This window comes from Xenopus laevis, chromosome 4L, assembly GCF_017654675.1.
Source record: "Xenopus laevis strain J_2021 chromosome 4L, Xenopus_laevis_v10.1, whole genome shotgun sequence".
In the NCBI taxonomy this organism is placed as follows: Eukaryota; Metazoa; Chordata; class Amphibia; order Anura; family Pipidae; genus Xenopus; species Xenopus laevis.
In genome coordinates, this window is record NC_054377.1 from 35,942,644 (window position 1) to 35,957,094 (window position 14,451).

Here is a 14,451-nt window from a genome sequence, read left to right on the forward strand (position 1 = left end):
GGCAGAAAATGAAGGGCTGTGGTCTCGTTTGTTAATCTTTTCTATCTAAGAAGAGAGGCTATTTAACCCTAAAAAAATGCAGACCATTCAGTTCATGGAGAGAAAACAGGTTTAAGATAAAGTACAGGAAAGATACCTGTTTGTTTAAAAAGGTGCAATTTCTGTTCACCGAGGTGAAATAATTATTAAAAGAAAATCAAGAGTCGAGTCTTGACCTAACGCGCGTTTCGCCACAGCTTTCTCAAAAGTATAACCGTTGAAGGCAATTCGCAGTCACAAAACAAGGTTCTTTTTTCTCTTCTCTTTTCTACAATCAATTTTATCCTTGTGTGTACTGTAGTTTTACGAGACACTTTAATAAAGAAAGTTAGTGAAACCCTATTACTATTACTAAGGCCTATGTCTGCTGTGGGACCATAAAACTGGTTGTGTATGCGAGAAAAACTTGCTCAACAGGATGCAGGCAAGTTGGGGGTTTATCACAGCATCTTGGCAGTTGGGAGGGCTTCTGTGGGGGCAGGTGAGAACCCAGGATAAAAGAACACTGGACAAATGTGAAGAGAGCTGGGCAGCTGAGAGGATGCAGCTAGAAAGCTGGAGAAGCCGGAGGAGCCTGGGACAAGGCAAGATGTGAGGAATGAAGACCAGAGGGGAAGACAGAGATGAAGCTGAACTCTATTCCCCTACCTTTTTGGTAACATCAATGTAGACTTGCGTAATGTGTAACTGTAAATATTGTAATTATTGTTTAGTCTAAGTGTAATCATTTATGTAGAACAATCAATTGATTTATTTTACAATATATCACTTTAATATATGCTCATTGGTGTGGATTCATTGTCTGCTTGCTCAAAAGAACCAGAAACCCTAGTAAGTGGGTTGAGGTATATTATTAATAATGATATAATATACTATAGAAACTTACACAATGATTATAATGATAATACCAAGAATATATCTTAACTGCCCAAAATCAGGTATCCATCCAAGTAACCAGTCCCACCACCCTTGTGATTCTATTTGATAAATGTGTTCTTCTAGTTCACACAATTTATCAATATTACAGTGAATGGTGTGAGAGTGATCACTTAAGTTGAAACAACACATACCTTCAAAATCCGGACACCCATGATTGTAACTAGTAACAAGTAATCAATTGTAGCACGGTTTTGTAAAACTGCTTTACGCGTTCCCTGTAGATCCAGCAACAAACCTGTTAAAGCCTGACTTGTGTAATTAATGTTCTTTGCCACTAGACAAGCTAATCTGCCTACCTGCTTGGCGCCATAAGCTGCTATAGCTGGAGATCCCACTATGCTAAAAGATAGGCCCAATATCTCTTGTTCAGCTTTCGTATGTGAAGGAGCTACCTGAGTATTATAACATTGCATGGTGGTGTGTATGACAGTATTGCAACGTATCTTCCTGTAATAAAGAAACATCAGGACAATTGGGAGACACATAATATGGATTATATAGGTGTATCATATCAGAGTCCTGTATATTCGAGTCTGTGAGAACATCTATAAACACATTCTTTAATATGGTGAGTTGTGTGGGTACTGCAACCAAACAGGTAGATAGTACATCTGCTACCCCTCTACTCTTCGTTAGACACAAGTGGTTGGTAAACAAAACCTTGGTTGCCAGATATTCCCACACATTGTGCTGTGGGTTTCATTGCTGGCTGAGCTGTTGCTGTTCCTCTGGAACACTGTAGCGAGGTTGGAAATTGGACCCTACCGAAGAGAGTAGAGCGACTGCAACCGATACACCAACACAAATTAGGATCTGTAAGGCAAAAAAAAATGATTAGGTATTATATTATGAAGTGTTTTATTCCCGGAAGTAACATTTGTTTTTAGGGATATATTCCCACTTCTCATTTCCTGGTTGAATAACCAATAGGGATGTCGCGGACTGTTCGCCGGCGAACTTGTTCGCGCGAACATCGGCTGTTCGCGTCCGCCGCAAGTTCGCGAACGTCGCGCGACGTTCGCCATTTTGGGTTCGCCTTACCTGGCGCTTTTTTTTGACCTCTCACCCCAGACCAGCAGATACATGGCAGCCAATCAGGAAGCTCTCCCTCCTGGACCACCCCCACACCCCCTGGACCACTCCCCTTCCATATATAAACTGAAGCCCTGCAGCGTTTTTTCATTCTGCCTGTGTGTGCTTGGAAGAGCTAGTGTAGGGAGAGAGCTGCTAGTGATTTCACTGATTTGAGGGACAGTTGATAGTAAGTTTGCTGGCTAGTAATCTACTTGATACTGCTCTGTATTGGAGGGACAGAAGTCTGCAGGGATTTGAGGGACATTTTAGGGTAGCTTTGCTGGCTAGTAATCTACCTTCTACTGCAGTGCTCTGTATGTAGCTGCCTGCTGTGGGCACTGATCTCTTCTGATCTCATCTGCTGACTGCTGTAATAACCCAATAGTCCTTGTAAGGACTGCTTTTATTTTCTTTTTTGTTGTTTTACTTTGCTACTTTAACAGCCAAGTGCTATTAGTCTAGCAGTGTTGGGGAGTGGGACTGGTGTGCTACTGTGCTGCTCCCAGTAGTTCAGCAGCACCAACCCGAGAATATTTTTTTTTTTTAATATACATATAATTTTTTTTTTATTTTACTTATCTTACTGTTCTTTAAGGTGTCCAGTGCTGTTTGCTGTTCTTCATAGTAGTGCACCAATAGTAGTGCACTTGCAGGCATTATTTGCCCAGTGGCCATCTAGCTGTGTGAGCTTGTTCACATTCTGTCTAAATATCAATAATAATACCGTCTCCAGAAACACCACCTGAGTGACGTTTTTCAAGCAGCAATAATATATTCCGTATCCACCACTGCTGTAGTGTATACGTTGACCTTGTAGGCATTATTTGCCCAGTGTGTTCTTCATTTTCAAACCACTGCCACTTAGCTGTGTGAGCTTTTTCACATTCTGTCTAAATATCAATAATAATACCGTCTCCAGAAACACCACCTGAGTGACGTTTTTCAAGCAGCAATAATATATTCCGTATCCACCACTGCTGTAGTGTATACGTTGACCTTGTAGGCATTATTTGCCCAGTGTGTTCTTCATTTTCAAACCCTTGCCACTTAGCTGTGTGAGCTTGTTCACATTCTGTCTAAATATCAATAATAATACCGTCTCCAGAAACACCACCTGAGTGACGTTTTTCAAGCAGCAATAATATATTCCGTATCCACCACTGCTGTAGTGTATACGTTGACCTTGTAGGCATTATTTGCCCAGTGTGTTCTTCATTTTCAAACCACTGCCACTTAGCTGTGTGAGCTTTTTCACATTCTGTCTAAATATCAATAATAATACCGTCTCCAGAAACACCACCTGAGTGACGTTTTTCAAGCAGCAATAATATATTCCGTATCCACCACTGCTGTAGTGTATATGTTGACCTTGTAGGCATTATTTGCCCAGTGTATTCTTCATTTTCAAACCACTGCCACTTAGCTGTGTGAGCTTGTTCACATTCTGTCTAAATATCAATAATAATACCGTCTCCAGAAACACCACCTGAGTGACGTTTTTCAAGCAGCAATAATATATTCCGTATCCACCACTGCTGTAGTGTATACGTTGACCTTGTAGGCATTATTTGCCCAGTGTGTTCTTCATTTTCAAACCACTGCCACTTAGCTGTGTGAGCTTGTTCACATTCTGTCTAAATATCAATAATAATACCGTCTCCAGAAACACCACCTGAGTGACGTTTTTCAAGCAGCAATAATATATTCCGTATCCACCACTGCTGTAGTGTATACGTTGACCTTGTAGGCATTATTTGCCCAGTGTGTTCTTCATTTTCAAACCACTGCCACTTAGCTGTGTGAGCTTGTTCACATTCTGTCTAAATATCAATAATAATACCGTCTCCAGAAACACCACCTGAGTGACGTTTTTCAAGCAGCAATAATATATTCCGTATCCACCACTGCTGTAGTGTATACGTTGACCTTGTAGGCATTATTTGCCCAGTGTGTTCATCATTTTCAAACCACTGCCATCTAGCTGTGTGAGCTTGTTCACATTCTGTCTAAATATCAATAATAATACCGTCTCCAGAAACACCACCCGAGTGACGTTTTTCAGGCAGCAATAATATATTCCGTATCCACTGCTGTAGTAGTGTATACGTTGACCTTGTAGGCCTTGTTTGCCCAGTGTGTTCTTCATCTTCATTTTCAAACAACTCCCATCTAGCTCTGTGAGCTTGTTCACATTTTGTCTAAATATCAATAATAATACCGTCTCTAGAAACACCACCCGAGTGACGTTTTTCAGGCAGCAATAATATATTCCGTATCCACTGCTGTAGTAGTGTATACGTTGACCTTGTAGGCCTTGTTTGCCCAGTGTGTTCTTCTTCTTCATTTTCAAACAACTCCCATCTAGCTGTGTGAGCTTGTTCACATTCTGTCTAAATATCAATAATAATACCGTCTCTAGAAACACCACCCGAGTGACGTTTTTCAGGCAGCAATAATATATTCCGTATCCACTGCTGTAGTAGTGTATACGTTGACCTTGTAGGCCTTGTTTGCCCAGTGTGTTCTTCATCTTCATTTTCAAACAACTCCCATCTAGCTCTGTGAGCTTGTTCACATTTTGTCTAAATATCAATAATAATACCGTCTCTAGAAACACCACCCGAGTGACGTTTTTCAGGCAGCAATAATATATTCCGTATCCACTGCTGTAGTAGTGTATACGTTGACCTTGTAGGCCTTGTTTGCCCAGTGTGTTCTTCTTCTTCATTTTCAAACAACTCCCATCTAGCTGTGTGAGCTTGTTCACATTCTGTCTAAATATCAATAATAATACCGTCTCTAGAAACACCACCCGAGTGACGTTTTTCAGGCAGCAATAATATATTCCGTATCCACTGCTGTAGTAGTGTATACGTTGACCTTGTAGGCCTTGTTTGCCCAGTGTGTTCTTCTTCTTCTTCATTTTCAAACAACTCCCATCTAGCTCTGTGAGCTTGTTCACATTCTGTCTAAATATCAATAATAATACCGTCTCCAGAAACACCACCTGAGTTGTTGTTGTTTTTGTTTTAAAAATAATGCCAGGCAAAGGCAGGCCGCCACGCAGAGGCACTAGGGGCCGTGCTGCTATGCTATCCTGTGGCCCTAGGAAATTGCCCAGTTTTAAAAAGGCAATGACCCTGAACTCCCAAAATGCTGAAGAGGTAGTTGACTGGCTTACACAGCACACCCCATCCTCTACCGTTTCTAACTTTACCACAACATCCTCATCCTCCACTGCTATGGGCACCCCACGTAACACTTCCTCCACCACCGGCGCCCCTTCTTCACTGGAGTCAGAGGAGTTATTTTCACATGAGTTTCTTGAACTGAGTGATGCGCAACCATTATTGGCAGAAGAAGATGAAGGAGATGAGGACGTTACACCAGATTTAATTCTGGCAGAGAACACAACAGAGATGGACATAATGAGTGATGACGAGGAGGTCCCCGCTGCTGCTTCCTTCTGTGAGCTGTTAGAAGAAATTGATGCATCTGAGGAGAATGATGATGAGGAGATTGATGTTTTGTGGGTGCCCAGTAGAAGAGAGCAAGAGGAGGATAGTTCAGATGGAGAGACGGAGAGTCAGAGAGGCAGGAGGAGAATAAGACTTAGAAGAAGCAGGGAGGACAGCTCGCAGGGAACAGTAGGGCAACAACATGTATCGGCACCTGTGGTCAGCCGTCCAACGCACCCGCCATTGCCGCCAACACCGCCGACTTCTACTTTTACCCCCAGATTGCCAGCCTCAAAAAGGTCAGCAGTGTGGGATTTTTTTAATGTGTGTGCCTCTGACAAAAGCGTTGTAATTTGCAATGAGTGCAGTCAGAAACTGAGTCTTGGGAAGCCCAACAGCCACATAGGTACAACTTCTATGCGAAGGCACATGAACGGCAAGCACAAAGCACTTTGGGAGCAACACCTCAAAGGCAACAGGCAAACTAAAAGCCACCCTCCTTCTGGTCCAGCATCTTACTGCTCTACCTCTGCTGTCCTTGACCCGTCTGAACCACCCTCCACTCCGCCTTCCACCTTGACCACCAGTTCCCATTCCCAGTCATCTGCCCCCAGCCAAGTTTCTGTGAGGGCCATGTTTGAGCGTAAGAAGCCAATGTCTGCGAGTCACCCCCTTGCCCGGCGTCTGACAGCTGGCTTGTCTGCACTCTTAGCCCGCCAGCTTTTACCATACCAGCTGGTGGACTCTGAGGCCTTCCGCAAATTTGTAGCAATTGGGACACCGCAGTGGAAGGTACCCAGCCGCAATTTTTTTTCAAAAAAGGGAATACCACACCTGTACCACCATGTGCAGAGCCAAGTCACCGCATCTCTGTCACTTAGTGTTGGGCCAAAGGTCCATATGACTACTGACGCATGGTCCTCCAAGCATGGTCAGGGCAGGTATGTCACCTACACTGCCCACTGGGTGAACTTGGTCATGGCTGGGAAGCAGGAAATGTGTGGCTCAACAACGACAGTGGAGTTGGTGTCACCGCCACGGATTGCACGCGGTTCTGCCACCACCTCTACTCCTCCTTCGCTCTCTACCTCGTCTTCTTCCTCTTCTTCGTCCTCTGCTGCTGGGTCCTCCTCCTCCTCCACACCTGTGCACCCCCAGCTCCCCCTAGGCTATTCGACGTGCCAGGTACGCCGTTGTCATGCTGTCTTGGGGATGACGTGCCTGGAAAGCAAAAACCATACCGGATCTGTACTCCTGTCATCTCTGCAGTCACAGGCCGATCGGTGGCTGACCCCACACCAACTGAAGATCGGAAAAGTGGTGTGTGACAATGGAAGCAATCTGTTGGCAGCACTGAGACTGGGCAATTTAACACATGTGCCCTGCATGGCACATGTTCTGAATTTAATAGTACAACGTTTTGTCTCAAAGTACCCAGGATTCCAGGACGTTCTCAGGCAGTCCAGGAAGGTGTCGGCCCATTTCAGACGTTCCTATACAGCCATGGCACGCCTTGCTGACATTCAGCAGCGGTACAACATGCCAGTCAGGCGTTTGATTTGCGACAGCCAGACTCGCTGGAATTCAACGCTCCTCATGTTGGAACGTCTGCTGCAACAACAAAGAGCCGTCAACGAATACCTGTTTGAACTGGGTGGTAGGACTGGATCTGCAGAGCTGGGGATTTTTTTCCCCCGTTACTGGGTGCTTATGCGCGAAGCTGCAGGCTCATGCGCCCTTTTGAAGAGGTTACAAATATGGTCAGTCGCACCGAAGGCACCATCAGCGACCTAATACCCTTTGCTTTCTTCCTGGAGCGTGCCGTGCGACGAGTGACAGATGAGGCTGTAGACCAGCGTGACGAGGAGCAGGAAGCGCACGATTTCTGGTCGGAATCACCAGAACGAACCCAGGCACCTGCTGCAACGCAGGGAGAGGTGTCAGAAGTGGAGTCAGAGGAGGAAGGTGGCTTTGTGGTGGAGGAGGACCAACAGGAGCAGGCTTCCCAGGGGGCTGGTGGTGACCTTTTGGGGACCCCTGGTCTTGTACGTGGCTGGGGGGAGGAGACCGTGGATGATGCAGTCCTTGATAACGAGGAAGCGGAGATGGATACCTCTGCATCCAACCTTGTGAGAATGGGGTCTTTCATGCTGTCATGCCTGTTGAAGGACCCCCGTATCAAGAGGCTTAAGGAGAAGGACCTGTACTGGGTCGCGACTCTACTAGACCCTCGGTACAAGCATAAAGTGGCAGAAATGTTACCAACATACCACAAGTCTGAAAGGATGCTGCATTTACAAACCAGCCTGCAAAACATGTTGTACAATGCTTTTAAGGGTGATGTCACTTCAGGAACTCATCAACATTCCAGGGGCAGAGGTGCCAGTAATCCTGCCACGAGCGCACCTGCAAGGACAAAGCACTTTGGCCACTCTGTAACGTCAGACATGCAAATGTTTTTCAGCCCAAGGCAGCGGCAGAACCCTTCGGGATCCACCCTCAAAGAACGCCTCGACCGGCAGGTAGCGGACTACCTGGCATTAACTACAGATATCGACACTCTGAGGAGCGATGAACCCCTGGACTACTGGGTGCGCAGGCTTGATCTGTGGCCAGAGCTGTCACAATTTGCCATGAACCTCTTGTCTTGCCCCGCCTCAAGTGTCCTCTCAGAAAGGACCTTCAGTGCAGCAGGAGGGATTGTAACTGAGAAGAGAACTCGCCTAGGTCACAAAAGTGTGGATTACCTGACCTTTATTAAAATGAATGAGGGGTGGATCTCGGAGGGTTACTGCACGCCGGAAGACTTGTTCTGAGTTTCTGATTCTGACTCCCCATGCAGCTGTCCTTCTCTGCACGCCTCATGACTCCACATACAGCTGTCCTTTAGCGTCCTCCTCCCTCCACCACCGTTACAAACTAGGGTGCAAACCCTACTGGTTTAATTTGAATCCAGGTAAATCCTGAGTTTTTCTGGCCTCTGTGCTTCAGTGGCTGCGACCAAAAAAAACAGAATATTTTCAGCATTTATATGGCATATTTTTTCTGGCCTCTGTGCTTCAGTGGCTGCGACCAAAAAAAACAGAATATTTTCAGCATTTATATGGCATATTTTTCCTGGCCTCTGTGCTTCAGTGGCTGCGACCAAAAAAATTGAATATTTTCAGCATTTATATGGCATATTTTTTCTGGCCTCTGTGCTTCAGTGGCTGCGACTAAAAAAAACTGAATATTTTCAGCATTTATATGGCATATTTTTCCTGGCCTCTGTGCTTCAGTGGCTGCGACCAAAAAAATTGAATATTTTCAGCATTTATATGGCATATTTTTTCTGGCCTCTGTGCTTCAGTGGCTGCGACTAAAAAAACAGAATATTTTCAGCATTTATATGGCATATTTTTCCTGGCCTCTGTGCTTCAGTGGCTGCGACCAAAAAAATTGAATATTTTCAGCATTTATATGGCATATTTTTTCTGGCCTCTCTGCTTCAGTGGCTGCGACAAAAATAAATGAATATTTTCAGCATTTATATGGCATATTTTTTCTGGCCTCTGTGCTTCAGTGGCTGTGACAAAAAAATGAATATTTTCAGCATTTATATGGCATATTTTTTCTGGCCTCTGTGCTTCAGTGGCTGCGACTAAAAAAAACAGAATATTTTCAGCATTTATATGGCATATTTTTTCTGGCCTCTGTGCTGCAGTGGCTGCGACCAAAAAAAAACAGAATATTTTAAGCATTTATATGGCATATTTTTTCTGGCCTCTGTGCTTCAGTGGCTGCGACCAAAAAAATTGAATATTTTCAGCATTTATATGGCATATTTTTTCTGGCCTCTGTGCTTCAGTGTCTGCGACAAAAATTTTTTATATTGTTAGCATTTATATGGCATATTTTTCCTGGCCTCTGTGCTGCAGTGGCTGCGACCAAAAAAAAATTAATATTGTTTGCATTTATATGGCATATTTTTTCTGGCCTCTGTGCTGCAGTGGCTGCCACAAAAAAAAATTAATATTGTTTGCATTTATATGGCATATTTTTTCTGGCCTCTGTGCTGCAGTGGCTGCCACAAAAAAAAATTAATATTTTCAGCATTTATATGGCATATTGTTTCTGGACTTCTGGTTCAGTGGCTGCGACAAAAAAAACATAATTTTTCAGGAAAGTACACATGCCTAATTTTTCAGGGTTCTGCAACAGTGGCAAAATCGCATCTTTTATGGTCACCGCAGGTGATCAATAAAGTAGACCAAAACTGGGCCCACACTGCAGAATCAGTGTTTTTTGGTTCGCTTCACTGTACATTGAATTACCTCTGCCTGACCGTGCACGTGCGCACAAGCACGGTGACTGCTAAACACACCACTACAGAAATATTGCCACCAACAGGACGAACATCCTGGAGGTGACAAGCAACTAGTAATTAAAAACTATTATTTGCTCACTTGACGGTATCATTCATTAAAGCTCTTTGCGTCTTTTTGCGTTGCAGTAAGCACCGCGTTTCGTCTTTGCGTGTGAACAGGCTGTAACTTTTACACGACTTGATTGGCATGTAGACGCCGGACGTTTTAAAGCATTTTATTACACAGGTTTAGAAATGTAGTGTCATTTCTGCCCTTTACAGCACAAAACGCAGCGCTGTGTCAACAATGGATTTTTTAGAAACATTTTTGCCCTTGATCCCCCTCTGGCATGGCACTGTCCAGGTCGTTGCACCCTTTAAACAACTTTAAAATCATTTTTCTGGCCAGAAATGTCTTTTCTAGCTTTTAAAATTCGCCTTCCCATTGAAGTCTATGGGGTTCGCGACGTTCGCGAACCGTTCGCATTTTTGACGCAAGTTCGCGAATATGTTCGCGAACTTTTTTTCCGACGTTCGCTACATCCCTAATAACCAACACCACATTGTCAGCACCTGTAGCAATAACATCAGCTGATAAAGGTGGCCCAGAAGTTTTTTCTATCCATATTTTAGCTCCAGCAGATAAACCAGTGGAAGTGGAGTTTCCCACTCCTGAACTTGTTAACACTTGAGGAGGGTCTACCCAACATGGTTTAGTTGAGCAGTATGGCTACAATAATAATTGTGCAAAGTGGTCACCAGACTGAAATGCTATGATGTTGATGGAGATATTAAATAGAGCAACCTTGATTTCTCCTTGATAATCATGATCAATAACAGTTGTTACAATTTGTACTCCCTGTACTGCAAGGTTGGACCTTGGAGTAATTTGTCCATAAAACCCAGATGGCATTTGAATTTCTATACCGATAGGGATTATAATTATTTCCCTAGTTGGTAAAGTAAATGATTCCATGCAACACAATAGCCCCCATAGTTCCATGAAATGGAAGAATAGCATTTGGGTTAATTTTCCAGCAGCGTAACTGCAAGTCTTAACTAGAAGAGCAGAACACGTAATTATGAGCAAATAAATGTTGTATGGGGGTACTCCCTTGTGTTAATGGTCTATTGTTTTGTATGAGGAGTGCTTCATGTAAATTATCTTTCCATTGCTTATAAGCACCCTAATTTCTTTAATTGTTCCTTTAACAAGCCATTCCTTCGCTCTATTAACCCAGTTGTGGTTAATACGGAATATGGTAAACCCATTCGATGTTATTATCTGCAGCAAATTTTTTGATTAGATTACCTGTAAAATGAGTCCCATTATCACTTTGTATTTGCAACGGAAGTCCATAACGAAGTTTCAACAAATTCAACAATTTAATGACATTAGCCTGTGTAGCAGCTTTACAGGCATATGTTAAAAGATATCCTAAATAGGTATCTACAACTGTACACACATAAACACTTCCTCTTGACTGTGGCAATGGGCCAATAAAATCAATCTGCCAAATTTGGGCAAGTGCCTTACCTCTGTGGATTTTACCATATGTTGCAGGTATTGTTTTCTTATTCATTTGTTGACTGAGCAATTACAGTTTTAACAACATCCAGTGGTAAATTAATACCTCTGCTCACTGCCCACCGTATTAGACAATACATATGAGAACTTCCAGAAATTTCCAAAAGTCATAAAAAGAACCAGTATTAGGTCATCAGGACATCCATTTTGATTAACTTGCCCATTGACAAAGCTTCATTATACAAGATTAAAGCTGCTTTGTATATTATATTGGGTTCAATGTTAGTATGCTACAAGAAGCTAAAAGCTGCTTTGTATATCATGTTGAGTACAAGAAACTACTGGGTTCAATCAAAGTATTACCATGAGCCATTATTGATTAAAAATCCCTCTCATTACAATCACCCATGATGGTTTGTTTCGGTTCAAGCGTGTACCTTATGGACTGGCTTCAGCACCAAGTTGTTTTCAAAGACTGATGTCTTCCATACTTCCATGGCATACCTGGTATACAATGCTACTTGAATTATATAATTGTCTATGCTCCAAATATGGATCTTCATGACACGTACCTAAAAAATGTTCTGAAATGCATTGATTCTGCAGGACTGAAACTGAACCTTTCCAAATGCTACTTCAGACAAACTCAGCTGTCATTTCTGGGTCATATAATTTCAAAAGAGGGATTACTGCCTGACCCGGACCATGTCAATGCTGTTACACAAGCACCTACTCCATCTGATTTTCAGACCTTATAAGCTTTCTTAGGTCTTACTTCATGGTATTCTAAGGTTATTCACAATTATGTTTCAGTTGTGGAGCCACTTAGAGCTTTACTACATGGAACTTTAAGCCTGGTTTGGTCAGACACTGCTCAACATAGCTTCGCAATAGTGAAACAGTTAATTGTGACAGTCCAGTGCTAGCTTTATGTGATCCTGCACTACACACTATAGTTACTACAGATGCTTCAGACTATGGTGTTGGTGCAGTTCTCACACGATCCATGCTAATCATACAGAAAATACTGTTGCATTTGCATCCAGAACACTTACAGAGACAGAGTGTAAGCATTCAACTGTTGAAAAAGAAGGTCTAGCATGTGATTGGGCAACAGAAAATGGAGAACCTACCTATGGGGTAGAGAATTTTTAGCTAGATAGACAGCAAGGCTACTGAATTTCAATTACAAAATGCAATACAAACCAGGTTTTAAAAATGTTACTGCTGAATGTTTTCCATGTTTACCTTTACTTGCAGCTTCTGATACACTCGATGAGGACATAGAAATTGTAGCACTGACTGATTTATTATCATCTACAGTTACAGCTGCTGATTTTAAGCAAGCATGCCTCACACGTCCAATTCAAGTAAAACTACGGGACATCTTACAAAGCAAATGGCCCAATGCTGAGAAAAAACTCAGTTCTGATCTTAAACCTTACTGCAGGATTAGAAATGAACTGTCCTGCTCATGGGGGTGTGGCTGAGCAACATGGCGGAGGGAGCACGGAGCTAGGCGCTCATGCTATCTGTTTATCAGCAGGGAGATTAATGCAAAGCATGGGGAGAATGCAGAAACAAAACCGCAAAGAAGCGGTAAAGGAAAAATCTGCTTTTAAAACCCCCGATCTACCCCAAAGAGATGTCACGCCGACATGAAGGGGGAGAGAAGGGGTCATGGAAGCAGCTGCTCAAGATCCTGAGGAATCAGAGAGCGAAGGGGATGGCGAGGCAGACGACCTGTGTGCACAGATCGACAAGCTGCCATCTAAGACTGACATCAGGGAGATGCTGCAAGACATGACTGCCTCTATTAAAGTGGACATTCTGGACATTAAAAGGGATATGGCTGCCATGATAAATCGTACAATCGCATAATCAAAAATCTATACATTTACAAATGCAACAACAAGAAAGCCTTATAATAAATCTACAAAGACAAATGGAGGATCTTGAAAATAGAAACAGGAGGAAAAATATCAGGGTAAGGGGGTGCCGGAGGCAATTCAGCAGGAGGAGATAAAGACTTTCTTGCAACAGATTTTCAACAACATACTAAACAAGGAGAAGGTCGTTGAAATACAAATAGAAAGAGCACACCAGGTTCAGAAGCCAAAAATGGCACCCCCAAATGCCCCAATAGATCGACTCTGCTGTCTGTTGAACTATGCCATAAAGGAAGAAATCTTATTAAAGGCAAAAGTAGTAGATCGTATTATATATAAAGGAAATACGATTATACTGTACTAGGACTTGTCCAAAATAACGCTTCGTAAAAGAAAAGCGCTGAAGCCACTCACAGATTTACTGAGAGAGAGGAAAATACTGTACACATCTTCTAGTAAAACTAGTATTTCCTATAAAAGTCTTAATTGAGTTAAAAAATCATTAATAGGTTTATACCTGGTGGATATATGGTGGGTTGTGAACCCACAAAAAAAAGACTACTCATATTATTCAAAGCAATATCAGGTTTATTCACGTAAAGATTACATAATGGTATCACAACAATGGGTACACTTATTTCAAAAAACATATATAGCCACATCATTAATATCAGGCCACGCACTGGTAATAACAAAATATACAATACCAGGGGTAACTAAACCAGAGTTTAATTGGCATCTAAATGAGTTTTTATTACATAATGCAGAAAACAAGGAGTTGATACAACAATGGATTAAACAAATTATATTAAACAATAAAACACCTGAGATCTCGCCATCAAATTTATGGGAATCTGTAAAATGTGTTTTAAGAGGCTATTTGATAGCTTTGGGGTCTAATCTGAAAAAAAGAGAGAAGAGGAGATTAATAACATAGTACAGGAAATATCTCAACTAGAACAGACTTATAAAGAAACAGTAGTCCAAAAGACGCTAATAGTTTTGGAGAATAAACGCGTTCAACTTAAAGCCCTCCTAAACCATAAAGTTAAAAAGGCATATTTAAGAACAAAACAGAATATATATGAGTTAGGGGATAAATGCAATAAAATTTTTGCCAGAATATTAAAAAAAACACGTCTAATAATAATATTATAGCGATTAAAAATGCAAAGAATA

General features: G+C 42.3%; 1 protein-coding gene and 1 long non-coding RNA gene across 2 annotated transcripts in view; one reads left to right on the forward strand and one right to left on the reverse strand.

Moving 5' to 3' along the window:
• Positions 1-14,451, forward strand: part of LOC108713984 (dipeptidase 2) — a 440,550-nt gene that overhangs the window by 81,223 nt on the left and 344,876 nt on the right. The window lies entirely within an intron of this gene.
• The window catches only part of LOC121402992, a 79,696-nt gene continuing 79,066 nt past the window's right edge, over positions 13,822-14,451 (reverse strand). The window contains exon 5 of the long non-coding RNA XR_005966931.1: positions 13,822-14,173. This is a non-coding gene — a long non-coding RNA (uncharacterized LOC121402992). The remainder of the gene's footprint in view (positions 14,174-14,451) is intronic.